Source organism: Homalodisca vitripennis, chromosome 6, assembly GCF_021130785.1.
Source record: "Homalodisca vitripennis isolate AUS2020 chromosome 6, UT_GWSS_2.1, whole genome shotgun sequence".
NCBI lineage: Eukaryota > Metazoa > Arthropoda > Insecta > Hemiptera > Cicadellidae > Homalodisca > Homalodisca vitripennis.
The window spans coordinates 132178518-132196746 of NC_060212.1; the positions used below are offsets into that span (position 1 = coordinate 132178518).

General features: G+C 32.4%; 4 non-coding genes across 4 annotated transcripts; all 4 read left to right on the top strand.

The window, feature by feature from the left end:
• The first annotated feature begins 292 nt into the window (after nt 1-292).
• On the top strand, nt 293-364 carry Trnap-ugg. Its single transcript has one exon. It is a non-coding gene; the product is annotated as a tRNA-Pro (tRNA).
• A 1644-nt stretch (nt 365-2008) lies between these two features.
• Nucleotides 2009-2080, top strand: Trnap-ugg. The gene has a single exon. It is a non-coding gene; the product is annotated as a tRNA-Pro (tRNA).
• A 5553-nt stretch (nt 2081-7633) lies between these two features.
• Nucleotides 7634-7705, top strand: Trnap-ugg. Its single transcript has one exon. It is a non-coding gene; the product is annotated as a tRNA-Pro (tRNA).
• Nucleotides 7706-18129: 10424 nt separating this feature from the next.
• On the top strand, nt 18130-18201 carry Trnap-ugg. Its single transcript has one exon. It is a non-coding gene; the product is annotated as a tRNA-Pro (tRNA).
• Nucleotides 18202-18229: the final 28 nt, after the last annotated feature.

Here is an 18229-nt window from a genome sequence, read left to right on the forward strand (position 1 = left end):
TTTTTTCCCTTCTAGGTTTAGTTCTGATCAGCCATCCCGTTAGCCACCATTGATGCTCGCTTCCTAATTGTCTACTACTTTGGGTGTGCGAACAGGGATATGCGGTTATACTAGCGGAAGATAGTGTTTACTTGTTCGGGGAAAGGCATTGCCACCAACATAACTGTACTGTGCTGTGCTCGACTTGTGGTAAATTCGGCCGTTCCAGTATGAGTGTCTATACTAGCTACAAGTACTTTCACTTTCATTGTTTACATTTGACTGTTACTATTATAGTACATTTACCTACATCGGCCGCTTGGTCTAGGGGTATGATTCCTGCTTTGGGTGCAGGAGGTCCCGGGTTCAAATCCCGGAGCGGCCCGGTTATATTTTGAACAAATAATATGCTTGGAGTACTTTCTACCTCGAATTTTAAATTTTTTCTGTATATTTTTCAAGTATTGTAAAAAGAGTTATTTTGTAGAAATAATGTATAACAACGAAGTATAAAATTATATTAAGTATGCATCATGGTTTAACTTAAATTATAAACGTGGTTTAAAAGATATAAAGTACACATTAAAAGCTTTGTGATCTAAGGTATGTTCAAGCACTCCTTCTTGAGTATAGGAGTATGCTCATATATATATAGAAGGAGTGCTTGAACATAGATATATATGCGCCCGAGGGCAAGTCTTGACCTATGAAAAGTTTCAATGTAGGGACCGATTAGCATATGAGCAAAATTTCAAACTAAAAAATTCTAAACGCAAACAAAAAACTGCACGTTTTAGAAATATTAAGTAATTAAGTTATTATACTTTTTTCGTCATCTCTTAGGGTTTCAAGATGGCGGCCATTCAAACGTGAGAAGAGGAATGGTTATAGAAATGGTTATAGAGGAAAGTTACTATGCATTATTGCGCAAAACAAAAAAGTGTTTTAGAATTCTATAGTCATTTACAATAAAGTATGTTGCAACGTGTTTTTTTTGTTACCACGTACGTTTTCTAGATAGTGGGCATACTCAGTTACAACATTGTGAGAATAATTATTGTGAATACGATAACTACCCTAATTCTTAATAGATTCCGACTAAAAATGGTACAAAGATAAGATAGTATTTACACTTAGCTTGGTTGAGTTCTTTGATCAGTCTGGAAAAGACGTTTAAGATGACGGCCATTAGCACCTTTATTTCGGGCATAAGAGTTATTTCGAGTATTTCAAAATACACAGAACAAATTGACGCTTTTCTTCAAGTTTTCAATCAATTTCATGTAAACTTTATTAATACTTATTTTTCTTTAACTCTTCAGGTTTTACGATGGTGGCGTTTAAAGTTATAGAACTATGCAATTGAACCGTCATATAAACATAATTTCGGATTAATTATAACAAAAAGTCCAAGTAAAACAAATACATTTATGTTCTTATAAATTTATTTTTCTTATACTGTCTCAAGATGGAGTTTCTAAATATTTGAAAGTGTTACGATTATACTAAAGTGCCAACATTGACAGTTATTGTACCATGAATGTCGTGAAAATTAAAGATTTGCAGTAATATCAGTAATCTTCAGTTTGATATTTAGAGACGATGGCCTTATCTGAAATCTATCTTCCTTCCGACGGAGCCGGAAGGCATATTTATGTATCATACTTCTTGATGTTATTGCTAGGGAATTGATAAATCTTATACTAAAACTGAATTTAGTACATTAAACTTACTAAAAGGAGTATGTTTAGTTAACGTAATATTTTAGAATAATTCGATTGTAATATGAAAACAACAAACAATCTGTATTCTTTATGAGGAGTATTTGCTTCCGATATTTGCTATAAACATTGTTATCACGAACATAACTGTACTGCGCTGTGCACGTCTTGTGATAGTAAATTCGGCCGTTAGAGAATGAGGAATTCTCATGTCCCACCTGTCTGAAGTTTGTTTATACTAGCTAAAAGTACTTTCACTTTCATTGCGTATATTTTAGTGTTACGGTACTAGTACAGTTACCTATATCGGCCGCTTGGTCTAGGGGTATGATTCCTGCTTTGGGTGCAGGAGGTCCCGGGTTCAAATCCCGGAGCGGCCCGATTATATTTTGCACAAATAATATGCTTCAAGTACTTTCTACCACCAATTTTTAAATTTGTTTTTTTTACCTTTTTAAGTAATGTAAAAACGGTTATTTTGTTTGAAGAACGTATAACATCAAAATATTAAATTATATTATGTGTGTTGGTTTAACTAAATTATAAATATGGTTTATAAGATAAAAAGTATACATTTGAGAGTATTCGTATACAAGTAGCAAAAATTAGACGTCAAAAATCACTTGCTTTCTGATACAGTCGGATTATGTACTGTTATTAAGTTTTACATAATACACATTTTCGCAACCCTGTTACTCGTTACTAGTTAATATAAGTTACATCCGATGTTCTTGGAACTAAATTCTTGGCGGATTAATAACCTAATTGGCACGCGTATTAATGTTTTCTCTCGTGAGCTTTGTAGCTACCGAGCAACATCTCGCGCATCTTGTCTGTGAAGTAAACTTTATATTTTCATATTATAAATCAGCCCTTTTCATGCGAGACATCTAATTTTCAAAGCAATATAAAGTAAATTTGTAAATAGTAAAGTAACTTACTTCGATTGATGTTTTACTCGTATTTGGCAGATTAATATGAATAATAGTGTGGCGATGTTCTTCTGACGAGACCACGTTGTCATTAATCTTAAGTTGTCTCGATAAATGGCTAATACTGTCGTGATTTTGTTTTAGGCGAGTTAAACTTTAAGTTTCTGAGTTTGATTTAAACTACGAGTGCAACTTCGAGTGCTTCCAGCATTCATGTTTTAGACTTCTTGTCTACTAATCTTCACTTACTCCGATTGCAGCTGCAATGTCGAGCCAAGATGTTGACGCCCACGTTTGTAATTCGACATCATCGTGAAGGGAAGTAAATTTTAAAGTTTTAATAATTATTAAGTGTGCAAAATTGCCATTGAACATTAGAACCATTAGGCTCTCCCCCATGATATAGTTTAGTTCATTTTCACTCTTTTTGGCAGCAACATGGCAAAACACTATTTTATTTTTCACATATAGAAGCGATACTTTAATGTTTATTTGTCACACTAAAACATATAAGTAAACGTGGAAAATCGAGTATTCATTACTCAGACCTCAGCGTTATCCAACCCAATATGTTTCGTATACTCGGTACAATTTTAAACCAAGTAATCATATAAGAAAGTAATTACACTATTATTATCCACATTGTGATATTAATTCTGAGCCACAGTCCTGGTTTTCCTGATATTAATTGATATAAACGTGCTATGAAACACAATAATTTAAATTATTGTTAAGTAAGTATAAAAATAACTTATATAAATAGAAACGTTTTATTATTACATTACTTATTACTGAACATTTGAAAATGACAATCTTTAATCCTAATTGTTTAATTTATGGTGTTCTTCTATATATTATTAATATGAATATTAGTAATGGTCACTATATTTTATTATTGTAACTAGTTTCTGGGTTTACAGATTATTTTCTCCTATACTTCGTTCAAAGATATTTATAAAAGTCGTCAGATATTTGTACCACTCGTTACAAACATTATAGATCGATATACAAAAATGTATCGAAAGTCTTAAAAATATATTTTTATGTAACTAAACTAATTTTTGAAACTATAGTAATTTGTTCTACATAACGCAAATACATTTGAGTACATATTAGTAAATTTTAAAAATAAGTTTTTATATCTATATATTATTTCCATTTATTGTGAGCCCTCGTACGTGAAAGATTTTAAAACTACATACAGATTTATATTTTCGCTCCTAGTAGTATAGAAAGTGCTACACCAATCACTCAGAATAAATATATAAAAACCATGTTTTCATGTGCAGCGTGTTGAGCAGCGACAAGTATTTTCTACTATAAACACTTACCTAGTCCCACAAATTAGAAACAACATTATGACTCAAAATCACGTAGATAGAAGTGCCATATGGTCAGCCGAGAAAGAGATTAGAAAATAGATATAAAAGCTACAACTGTCTGGCAAGCCCGGACCGCGGCCGAGTCGCCGACCCACAATGGATTTACTGTTCTGTTCTGAGGGGGACAATAGATATCGTGCACCATTTATGGCACACCTTTGCTCGGCTCTGAGGAAAATAAACGGGCTGGCCCATTATTTAGGTGATCGCGGCGATATGTCTTCATAGTGCATGGGTAGACTTTCACGACCCCAGAGTGATGCAATTACTAAACAGCGCTTTCGGTCAAGTGATTTACTTTCCTTATAAGAGCATCAAGTTGGTGTGGTAAATTGGATGAGTAAACAATCTTTATCATTTGATGTAAAGTGTTTTCTGGATCGTGAATATTTTAGAAATTAACCGATACGTTGGATTTATATACAGACAGATGAATGTCAGCCTATATTTTTGCCCCGAAACCAATAGCGTTCTTACTTAGACCAAGAGAAACGTATGTACGAATCTTCAAAGGCTATGACATTTCTATAACGAGTTACCGCTCTGGAGATGTAGGGAAACGACGCGACTTAAAAAGACCCTATCGGTTCTTTAATAATGTCAAATGTCAAAATAAAGACATTTCATACTCTATTACTTGTTGACTGAGCGTTAGCGAAGTTTACCATTTGTGGGGTAGGAAAATTTAATTTCTATGTATCGGTCTGTCTATTTGTATATCTGTCCGCATGCTATCACGAATTGACTTATACATTTGAAATTTTACATGAAGCTTTATTTAAATATTAGTAACACTAATGTTCAATGATGGTGCGTGTCACTTTTTGGGATTTTGCATTGGTCTAATGGTTAAAAGTGATGGCAATAAGAAAATAGCAGAATAAATAAAATAGTATATTTTAACCATGTGAGATTTTAACCAGTATAATATTTAATGGAGATTATAAATACATGGAATTGCAAACAACACATGGAGATTATAAATAGAAAAAATAACTTGAGTGAAAGTCAATGTTAAAAGTTGGTGACAAGATCTGATTACAGCGCACCCTTGAGTTGTAGCACCTATCCTACCTCTCAGAAATTTGTATTATTTAAACACTGCTCTGAAGCCTAACGCAACGACAAAATGTGAATGAATCATGTGGCAAGATATCTTGATAAAGATCATCTGCTGGCTTACGTTTTACATGAAACTTCATTTCCACATAGACAATAATTAGTTCTAGAATAGTACATTTCCAACCATGGAATTTGGTTTAGTACTTACTAGGCTAACACAATTTATTTATTGCCTACTGACAAGGTGTAAAAATGTTTTATTTTATGAATGAAATTCGCCTTTACGACCACAATTCATTTCAAGAATAAAATAAACTAAAAGTTTAAAATGTTGCTTGAAACCTTAGGAGCCTTTTACGAGGCACGCGATATGGCTCCTACATTCTTGTATAAAGAAAAATATTTGTGAACTATATTATAGTTATAAATATAGCATACCTGAAATATTAAAGACTTTAGAAGAAGAGAAAAGATTTTGTACGTATCTAACACCAAAGGCTTTTTCTATATTATCATATTTCTACATTTTGTGCTGTGTTTGTTATAATAACCATTATATTATAAAACCAACTATAAAGATGTATAATTAATTTTTTTAATTATTGGCAATCTTTAATAGTTTATTTAATTTTTTATAGTGGCCACTAACCAATCCGTTTTAATTGCTTATTTAATTCTTATTAAATAAAAAAATGTATTTTTAATAAACAGGACCATTTGTAACCAGGTGATTTAGCCGAGAGTTAAATTTGAGCTGTGAACTAATTTTGGCACTTGTAATATATTAATACTGTACAGTACCAATCAATTCTTCCTTACAATTGTGTTTTCAGTCTAGTTACTTCAAAATATTTAACTATTAACTTTTACTCAAAACACATTATAATATTATAAAATTATCCCTTTTCAATACAATTATTGCAGGTTCATTAATTGTAGTAAGTACTTATCAGAAACACAAATTTCTTTCCTCCCCTCACATAGTCTGAATCCATGCAACATTAGGATGTTTCAGTATTGTTTACTTTTCATTATAGTCTCATCTTATTTCCTCTTTCCACACAAAATAACAAATGTTCTTATTTAATGCTGGATTTTGTTTTACTTAGAAAATTTAAAACTATTTCCAAGTAAGCTGAATAATTTTTTCCAGTTTTCTTGTAAACATTGGTTGTTATTTAGTAAGATATATACTCGTATATATATACATAGAATCAGTTACTATATATAACAATATATATACACATATATGTTGCCTATATAGGCTACACACGATTTTCAAATTTTACAGCAGATTCAGACAATGACATAATCAAAGTTAGGAATTTCTATTTGGGGGATTAATGGTTTATTAATCAAGGTTAAATAAAAAACAAAATTTGCCAAAGTTGCTAAAGTAACTGTGCTGTGGTGTGGTGTGGTGTGCTTTTTGTGATGTTTCATTCCTTCCTTACACGTTGAGGAATTCTCGTTTTACATGACTAACGTTCATGCAAGTCCTACAAATGTTTTCACTTTCATTGTTTACGTATGATTTTTATTTGTCATAGGTGCAATTACTTATATCTGCCGCTTGGAGTAGGGGTATGATTCCTGCTTTGGGTGCAAAACATTCATGGTTCAAATTCCGGAGATTTCCGTAAAGGTTTGGACGTTGTTTAAACTATCAAATTATATGTATCGTGAATTAATACACATAATTGGTAATTAAATGAACTACAACTTATTAAATGTTTTTATTTTTATCACTTGCGACTTTTACACAGTTCTTTAATAAAAAAAGAAATACTGCTTTCAATATCTGAATCCGAACGAACGATGGAGTAACATTTTGATACTTTGGAGCCGCGACTGTGCAGACAATACATGATGTAGGACAGCGTGGGTCGTATTTCAATTACACTCTAACAGCTTTTCATATGGAAAACTTTTTAGTTGAACTGCTAAATAATATTCCAAAGAGTTTTTTTAAGTTATACAAAATGAAGAATCTATAATCAAAATACAAGAAAAATGAAAACTTAAAATTCAAAATGATTACCTTTAGGTAATTGATTATCACTTGAGTGAATGACCAAGTTTATCAAAACAAGTAACACAACCAACTAGAAAAATTAACCTTAAAAGATCACAATTCTACAAATCTACCTTTTTTTTGACTGAGCTGTATGGTATATTCACATTTATCATACTTCTTGATAGTATATTGTTAGGGAATTTCTAAATCTTCTAGTAAAATAGTACTTAATACCTAAACTTACTAATACTAAATCTGTTCACTTTGATTTGAAGATTTTCAGAATAGTAAGAATGTATATGTAAACAAAACTAAAAATGCTTGTTACTCTGAGGAGTATTTGCATACGTCTTCGCTATAAGATTGTTATCATTAACTTAACTGCAATGTGTTGTGCTCGTCTTGTTGTGGTAAATTCTGACCTTCCAGGATGAGGATTTCCCATATTCCACTTGACTAATGTTTCTAAACGAACTTCAAGCACTTTCACTTCCATTGATTTAATTGCACTATTATTATTCTAGTACAATTATTCATATCGGCCGCTTGGTCTAGGGGTATGATTCCTGCTTTGGGTGCAGGAGGTCCCGGGTTCAAATCCCGGAGCGGCCCGTATAATTTTGGTAATTCTTTAGAATCAAATTTGTGTACATTAAATAACAATACACGTAATTAGTTGATTTACAGCTCTTAAATTAAAAAAATATATGTCATTTATAGTTTTTTTTTACATAGTTGTAAATAAAAAGAAACTATTGTCATCCAGATCTGAAGCTACGCTAAAAGCCTACAAGCTAAAATAAGTCGATGCATATCTGCTGGTACCGCCTTCTCAAATTTGTCATCTGTTGAAATTGCATGTGATATAAGAACTTGAGAATAAAAATGGTTAACCGAATAGAAATTTTTGCAAAAAATATAAAATAGGTGTCTGAAAATGTTACATTTATTGGCACGAACCTGTTTACAATGATTTTATTAAGAATGCATCAATGTTCGTTTATATTTGTAGGAAAACTCAAAATGCTTGATTGTAGGAAAATCTTGCGTACAGTACTCATCATTTCATATATTTCCGAGATATACGAAGAGGGAAAATATCTTAATTTGTAAAATAATTTCACTAGGGTAACTTTAAAATAGTTTATTAATGAAGTTATTGCACACTGGGAAGTTATTGTTTGTAAACAGGAATGATGATTTATTAAAACAAATTTACTTCCTGACTCATATTTTACTTCCTATAGTTGCAAAAATACCGTTCAAAGTAAAAAAAAAATGTTTAAATAGTTAGGGTGATAGCATTATTTACGTAATCCAGCACTAATCATATCTATTTTTAGAATTCACTCACTCATTCATATTTATTTATATTTTAAGATGAAGGACATGAACTTGCGAATATGAGGAAAAGGATTTTAAGAATGAGTTAGGGATTTTTTAGTCACTAAGCAATTGATTTGGAGGTATTAACGAAAATGACTCTAAATTCTTACACTCCGATTGGCGTCCACTTAGTAACCTACTAATAAATATATTACACAACTCTAAAAGTGCCCGGCCTGGACGTACATATATTATCATCAGAGTACCGTGATCAGTAGTGCTGTAAGAAAGAAAGAATAATAGGTTCTTTTTTCCTTTTTTACATACAAAAATTAGATGCACTATTTATGAAAATATTACAATAAATTATAACAAAATCATGTCTATTATAATTTTCAGACTGACCAACTAACCTAGAAATGCTTAAAGTAACTAAATTACCAGTTAATTACACAATTTATCTAATACATTTATAACAATAGAAGACTACACGAAAAGAAATAACAACGTTTTAACAAAAGATAAACAATTTTAGTTTTATTTAGTGCATCTAACAAGATGCATTAAACATCTGAGGAGAAAAAAATCTAGAGCTCCTAAACCAACGCCTGATAAGAGCATATTACATAAATTTGTTGCAAAGTAAAAACAGCATTCAGACAGTATATAAAATTAAATTACAACACAATGGTGTTAATGTGAATATAAGAAAATAAAGATTTGCCTTATTAAGAAGACATCTTAATTTTACTCTAAATATGAGAACCATAGCAATTCTTACGTAAAAAGCTATTTAATTAATTTTACTAACTTATTATTTTTAGAAGAAAATTGGTGTATTTTACTCTGTGTGTACTCTATTCTCTACGCCTTTTAGGAAAAGTAGGATAGGAGGCCTAGCAAACCTGTTCAGTAGGTCTTCCTAGTAAGATATTGCGCTGGGACTCAACTAGAAAATCAGACCTAGCTGTTGGATTGCAAGCAAGATAGAAAAGGTTATAATGGGAAAATGATTGAAGTAGGTCAGCAGACAAATGGCTTAATAGCAAATTTCACCCACTCTTCTAAATTGACTTGGCTGACAGTCAGTAAGTTATACATAGTGTTGAAGCTTCAAACAGAATAGCTAAGTTTATGAGAGGTCTAACCAAGCAAAAATTAATGAGCCCTATTTATTAATTAATATGTTCTAAATCATCACCAAGACCAAGGAATCTTCAGATCAAAGGTCAATGTCAAGGAATCACCATTAGGTAGTCTAATCTTCCTCTCAGTAAAATGCGACAACACCCGGTACACTGGGTTTAGTGATCAACCAAAATGGAAAATATTTTTTCTTCAGAACATTATCTGGTTTTCCAAGCCACCACAGAATTAGAGATGAAACAGTAGTGAAAATGAGTGATGTTCACTCCGTGTTGTATATTCGAATGATGTAGACTCAGAATTTTGATTAAAATTCCCAATTTTTGTCACTTATAAACCCTAGAAACGTGATGTGAGGAGGTACCTCTTACTGGTCACTATTATTGTGACGTGCACAGACACACGTGACAGAAATTCAATGATTTAGAATCAAATTAAAAATTAAAAACAAACATTATTATAAAAAAATATTCATTTCAAACTCTATGTACAACTTCCGACCACTCTTGATTATAATTCCCTGTTAAGGTATTAAATACTGGAAAGGGGGCATCACTGCAAATGAATATTTCAGTAATTGTGTTTTATGACATTTGTAAACTATATTCTGGTACGAAGTAGTGATTATTTGTAAAAAACCTTATTTAAATGTCATAGTTCCTCAGATTTTCCTTTGCTTAAGCTTATTTGATTTTTATGAAATTAGGATATACCGTTTTTGCGAACTAAGACTAGACACATTGTTGATGATCTTTTATTAAATACCTCATAAACATTCAGTACATATAATCTTTTGAAGAATTAAGTAATATTGTATAAGATGGAGAATATTGATACATTCTTTATTAATTTAAAAATTTAAAAAAGTTCCTGATGGCATTATTTAAAATAAAAACATGTTTGCTAAATCCAATGAAGAGGCAGACGATGTGTATTTAGCCTACGTCGTGAAACGGTTTGGTACTAATGGACTGCTCTGTTGGTAGCAGTACAACAGACTCGCCCAAGGTCACGATCACTGATGGTTCTGTACCGTGTCTTTTATCTCTCTCCGATCGCGCTCTACCAACAGCACGCTTTCTCAGTATCTTTGTTTTTGCCTGAAACGAACGTTTTATTTGAAAAACAGAAATGTGTTCATTGGAGGCATAAAATTGTGTGTTTTATAGCCTAATCACGGTTGCCTGTCAATGAATGCTGGTCACGGTTTTAAACAGGTGATTCATTCGTCTTCCAAAGTTGTTTAGACCATGTTCACGAGACAACATTCAAAAAGACGATACTAAGATCAGGCAGAAGTGATCGTGATGAAACTGCTTTACCCCTTAAGATAATTAAGCCCCAATCTTCTTAAAAAATAATAAGCTATGCATTACTGAATGGCACTAAATAAAACCGATTGTTTTATTAACTTTATAAAAATTAGGTTTGTGAGGCTTTTGAAAGTTTTATTAGTATTATTACAACTGGCCTAGCCACTAGTGCAAACATTCGAGAACATTCAATTTAGTTTATTTACTGACATACTACACTAAGATATATTTTTAAAGTTTTAAGAATTTTTTTATATTAGAGCTGGGCATTTAACAGGTAGTGCAAAAGGATATTCAGAGAGTTTACGACCCCTTAATCTAGTAGCAGTACCTATTCTAAGGAATGATGCGTATTTTTTATGCACGCAAGTTTTATAACACATTGCATGTATTTGTTACAAATAAAAAAAGGATGCACTTTTTTTGAAATAAAGTACGTTTGGTAGTTTTCATGAGAAGTCATAGAACATTGGTTTACTTAGTTGTCGTAATCAGTTTTGTTTATTGTATGTATTTCCTTTTATAAACACTCAACTATTGCACTAGAAATACTTTTGAACCGAATAAACTAATATAGCCTAGGTATACACGTTTTGACCTAAATAGGCTTCTCAGACCTGTGTTATTGATCGGGGCATCGATGCAAAATTAACTTCCGTTTGAAAATGATATAGCGTCCCATTATTCATTAAATCATGAGCGTGTTAACTTAAAAGCTAAGAACTTTAGAATATAGAATTCATCCACGCTGCCTAAATTACATCAATTACTTTTATTGTTACTGAAATATTATTTCATGGTACTTAAAAACCGTTTCACACCCCGACATGACCCCCAAAACACTGCCCTTTTTGAACGCAAATCTAATCAGAGGATTGGAATATTTTTCAGTGATCACCACTTACCTCAGGAGATGTCCATGTTTTTCATTAGGAGATTGTGTGCGGTGTCGCGAATAGAAGTCTAGTAGTGCTAGTAGTTAGAAGTCTCACAAAATATTACATGAATCGCCGCTCTCATGAAGACCTGTTCCAATAAATAACTCAAATTTCCAATCTTAATGACGACAGTGATTATAAGACAAGCTGTTCTAACCTTTTGTACGAATCGCACAATAATCAAGGAGTTAAGAGTTAATTTGCATCGCATGAGCACGCAATATGGATATTCTTGAAATCGATTTATTCTAAAAAAGGTAATCGGTCGTCAACCGCATTTTTGTTGGTAATAAAAATGGTATGACACCAAAAAAGTTAAAAAAATACGATGCGATTTTTTCAGATAGTATTTTTTTAGCTTGACACACTTGAAATAGAAAGAAATATTAGAGTTACGCTGACGCTGATTTAACATTTATTTGCGTATCTAATGGTTAATTTTAGTTTAAAAATACGAAAATATTAAAAGACGGTAGGTTATAACCCTTTTTGGTACACTTCTATTTCGACCTTCACTAAAACTAGGGTGTCGAATAATTCCTTTCTTAGCGGATATTCCTACATGTATTAAAGAAACCGGGAAGTGTGGATATACAATTTAAATTTGCTCTTGGCGTCAGTACTATAAAAATGCTATTTTATTCCAAAAAAAGCTAAACAACCTCATTTTCAGTAATTCTATAAAACTGTATTATAATTACCAAATGCTAGAGGTGAACCATTATCTATTGCCTGCGTTATACATATTTTGTGTAAACAAGTCTTCCTGAAAAGTGTTGGATTTTATATTCACCTGTTACAGAAAATACACAACAACAATATTTAACAGTGAGTTATAATCTTAGACTTACGTGACCGTATTTTAAAGTAATATTTTCACCTCACAGTGGACAGTTAGCTTTAATCAACGGATTTTAAACTGAAACTGTCCTAGATTAATCATTTAAATGTATATACTTAATGAAAATAAGTAGTACATTAAGGAAAATTTCAAAACAGGTGCAATACCATACGTTAATATGCTCGCCTAATTAACTTGTAAGGGTCTTCGGTGACAGACAGATAAATTTTATCTAAATATAGAATCATGTAACTTTAAGAAATAAAGAAGATCTCAGGAAGGCGATTAGCTCCGTACTTCAATTTTGAAAAGCTTGTTATATTTTGATAAGTGCTACGTATGAACATATGTATGGACTGAAAACATTATATTTCAATTACAGCTATCTCGAAGATCAGGGTAGCATACATGATAAATCTACAAAGGCCAGAAATGGAATCTTGACTTACTAATCTTATTCATCAAAACTTAAAAGGTTGTGTGTTACTTCTTATTTCAAAAATTGAAGTTTCGCGGCTCTCTTATATATATATATATATATATATATATATATATATATATATATGAACAATAGTTGACATTATAAATCTACAAAAACTAAAAAGCTTTATATTTTAGCTCCCTTGATCAGGCAAACTTTTTTAAATCCAAGTGAGAAGAGCGTTATATTTTTAATTGTTTTCTTGGTAGAACAGTGAATATGTGACAACACGGGGGGGGGGGGGGTATTAATGGTCAGGATTATGTATCCAAATGGACACACGCTAAGTAAACTGTGGATAAGTTAGACCTTATTTCAAATGGAAGGCGTGGGTCTATCACGTGAGCTGTAGGATTTTAGTTTTGTATAAAGTAACTGTGGCGATTCAATAGACCTAAGGTCTAAGAAGTCGGAGTTTGAATGTGAGTTAGATATACTGTAGGTTAGAATTTGATAAGTTCTGTTGACCTTGCACTTTACCAATTAATATTATCGCATTGCAGAGTGAACTATTGGGACAGGAAATAAAACTAAAAAGGTGACCAGCCTTTCCACTTCACCGAAAAAGTTTAACAAGGACTATGTGGACAGGAACAATGACGTCAAAGCCTAGATGGTCACAACAATGATTAAAGGCAAGCCTAGACTTCCGAGAAGACACAATTCTATTATAAGGTGGGATTAGTGAAACAAGTTCACCACTTGGCGCTACTCATGTTGATGTGAACGGTGTTCGAGAAACAAAAAAAGCATTTAAAGTAACTGATATGACATTACTTTAATGCTATAGGTACAGTTTTAAAATAAAGTTTTGACGTTCAAATGTACTACAGTAGAATGTATCAAAAGGCAGATCAGTCAGTACAGCTGAATGTCACCAGCACTGCTGACTCTAACATCACTGCGCTGCAAGTGAAAACATGCATCAGCTACTTAATATGTGCAATTGATACAAGGCATTAACTGTACATTTATAGAGACCACAACACGAACCAGTTTACGCGAGGCACAGACAGATGGTCGGTTGTATGGTTTATTGGATTTAGCTATGATATAACCTAGAAACGTAATTTATTATAAAGATTACAATTCAAGTTCCTTTTTTGAGCACATTATTCTTTATTAAGGCTAAACTAGTTTTCGAGGGCTATCACTGTCAATTACTTACGGTACGGGTTTTTAGTTTAGTTAAATGTTATAAAACACATAATCTAATAAAAAACATTTCTCCACCAAAATCGTGTACAGTCTGAAGTTTAAGAACAGCTGATTGCTGTACAGAACAACTCCAGTGTAGAGTGGGAAATATATCCCACACTTCAGCCGAAACCTAAGGCCTATATATATATATATATATATATATATATATATATATATATATATATATATATATATATATATTCACTTGATTTATTAATACTTTATTGATTGTATATAATATAAAATTGAAAAACAGCTACCGAGACATCTTTCGTTCTTACTAGTCAGTTATAAGTCTAGGAGCCGAGAAACAATTTGCTAGACAACGGAGTTTTTCTTAAAACCATTACGGAGATATATTTTTATATTAGAAAGACGTATACTGTCAGCCAAGCTGTTTTCGGTTGGCGTCGAAAAAGGAGAGTATCGGAAGGGCTTGAATAATATGTTTGATTTTGACGTGACAACGTCTTAAATTAGGTTGCGGCTCGGAGTCACTCATGAAAAAGTGTAACGCCCGGTAACGTTACGATGCCCGTCGAGTGGGTCCGCCGCACGGGATCCGCACGGGATAAAGCAGATAACTGTGGGTCCGCCGCACGGGATAAAGCAGATAACTGTGGGTCCGCCGCACGGGATAAAGCAGATAACTATGTTTATTCGTGAAAATGTGGAGTGCTTAGATTCGTCATTTACAACAACTACAACAATAAAGGTAAATAATTGTACACTGATATTTCATTATCGTAAACTATGATTGATTGATTAATTGTTAGATTGACACAAAAGTTGAGAAACTGAGTTTATAGGTTATGTCATACTATTGACAAATGTTGATAGTGTTAAGTAAATTATTAGTTTAAATCACTCTGCAATCAATCGTAATTCAGTCGATTGAGAAGAAACAGCGCGTATTGCTAGTCAAACATTTAAAATAACAAATTATAACCTCTAACCTGTCATAACAGTGCAACCAAACAAACGAACTAAACCGACCAATCACCACGCGCGAAGTTAGAATTTAACTGTGTTTAGCAAGAATTTCAAATTCCAATTTTAGTAAATGTTTTATTCAACTTTACCATTTACAATAACAAATTTTAATTAATTTCAAATTATGTACAATGTTTTAGTAAACAAAATATATTTCTATAGTTAAAATTTGTGCAATTCTTATTTTCATTCAATTCCTTGTTCCTATTGTGAAATTTAATAATATTCATATCAATAAATATTCTACCGAGAAAAAGACGTTGTCACGTAAAATCTTCGCCCGTAAAACCGACTTTACAGGGAACCATAATTTTTTTTTTATTGAATAAATATTTTTAGTATCTTGGCACAATTCAAATAATACCTAAGACATAAACGTTAATGTAAATAAGAGTTTCGGTGATAGATTTTGGGCGATAATTCACCAATATTCTTTGCTCTTGCCAAATTCTACAGAAGGAGGACATCGTGAAACCAACCGATTGTAAAGAAATTTCGAGTTATTGACCTTTATTATTCTCAAAAATAATGCTAGGGAATCTTTCGTAACCTCTTTTTGTCCTGAAAGAAAGAGAAAGTGAAGTGTATAGCCCCAGTAACAATTAGAAAACTGGGATTATTCTCCCCCAAGCGGAATCAATCTAGAGAGTTCCCGTACTTTTATATAAAAAAACACGAACTGTAAAATACGTTTTAACACCAGCACAAGTTCCACAACACAATATTGTGTTCTATAAAAGTTTGAATTTATGTCTGAGTAAAAGACGGCACAGCTTTATAGACTGTTCACAAAAGTATTTTTATCAGATCTCATGACCTGAATATCCCATAACTATTTTGTTTGATAATATTCTTGCGATACAGTGGTTGGTGGGAATGTCTGAATAAGGCTAAGAAGGGCGTAAGTCAACGTAATAAGGGTAATAAGGAGTAATAAGGGTTGATTCAATGCGAATGTTGAGTTCAGCTCCTTTTCATCTTCTGCTTAGTGGACACAGTTGTGTATCCGATGAGAAAATTTCTTTACCTAGATTACACTTGATTTTGTAGTTCATATGTCGCTGAATTTAAGTTTTTTTCACGCCGATTCATGTATTCATGTTTTTTTATATCTTATATTTTTTCAAGGTCGAGTAAGAAAACCACAACATTGCCTTTATGCATTTTGTAAATATGCATAACTTGTACCCTTATAAACATAAGGAATTACGCATAGGATTACTCTATGTACAATTAGATTAGACAAAGTTAATGTTATTTACGACTTAGTAATAATTTAATTTATAATAACTTTCAACTAGTTGCAATTGTATTAAACATTAAGCATGATATTCTATCTCATGTATAAGTATTCCTTAAAACTATTAGAAATAACTCTTTACTGAAACTCTAGACGTAATCTCTAGTCTTACTGCTACTGGGTGTGTCGCCTCTGTCTTTGGATGATGAAACTGTTTCTACATAATTAGGAACCCCGCGATGTTTCTCTTGTCATCTGTCACAGTTGGGGGTGCGGAGGTCACAGGTCGAGGTCACCAAAGTGAAAGTATCAAATGAGTTGAATTATAATCTTTAAAAGTTTCTTTCTTGAATTTGTGGAGTATTTTTCAATTGAACTCATAATATTGCTAAGAATGGAAGAAGGATTTGTTCTTCTCGGCAAATCCCAATCCCAAGAGAAAGGGAATATTGCCTGCCGGAGATCATCCAAAGCGAGGAAGGTCATGTGTGTACGAATCATACTCATATTGAAAAAGTAGCAGTTTTGTTCAACGTATTCTTTCAAAATGAACATAATCTTTCTTTCTGGAATAATTTAAATTAAATTTGTTAAAAAATCTAATCTGATATGGAAATTGCATTTTTGGAAGGTTTGAACTACGCAAAAGAATGAATGAAGTGCGTTTTTAAGTCTGTTGCGAATGTTGGTGAAAGGCGCTTGATAAATTATTTACGTGGGCCTTGTCCTATCTTTTGCATACCTTTATTGCATTTTAAGCACACCACACGAAACAAAACTACGGTAGAATTGTATGATTTTATAGAATAGTACGTTAAACGTTTCTGCAATAAGATTTATAACGTATACGACGTTATCTTTGCAATATACGATAAGGTTACATAATTTTCTCTGTATGATACAACACTTTACAACTACATATTGAGCTCCTGTATTTCCCTAATCACAGCACAGCTCGATATAATTTCAGAAACTGTTAGCACCTGTACAAGCTTCTCTAGTATTATTATCTGTATTTACCTGATATTTAACTATAGAACCGTTCTTGGCTACAATTACGGGTTTGTCTATCGATGGACATTCAGAAATAAAATACAAAACTTCTTTTCATATAGATTTCTCGGGAAAATAATATTTTGTCATTTATAACATAACAACCTCTCAACTAACGAAATATTTCCATATCGATTTCAAGTATTTTATACTATTTGTAATGTAAATCTAATTGGAAACGAAGTACTGAGTTAATGTTATTCATGTGCATTGCTTATTACGAGTATTTTATTCGCTATCCACATTTGCCGACTCCCTGTAACACATTCAGGTAACATACACGCAGAGGTGATGATACCAAAGCAGCATGTTATCTGTATATAAACGTTGCTATCACCAATATAACTGTACTTTGCTGTGCCCGTTTTGTGATGGTTAATTCGGTTTTTCCAGGATGGGGAATGCCCAAGTTTCATTTCAACAGTGTTCCTACAAGTCCTGCAAATACTTTCCCTTTCATTGTTACAATGAATTGTTATTGATGATTGGTACAATTACCTATATCGGCCGCTTGGTCTAGGGGTATGATTCCTGCTTTGGGTGCAGGAGGTCCCGGGTTCAAATCCCGGAGCGGCCCGTGACATTTTGGAATTTTTTTAGCAACC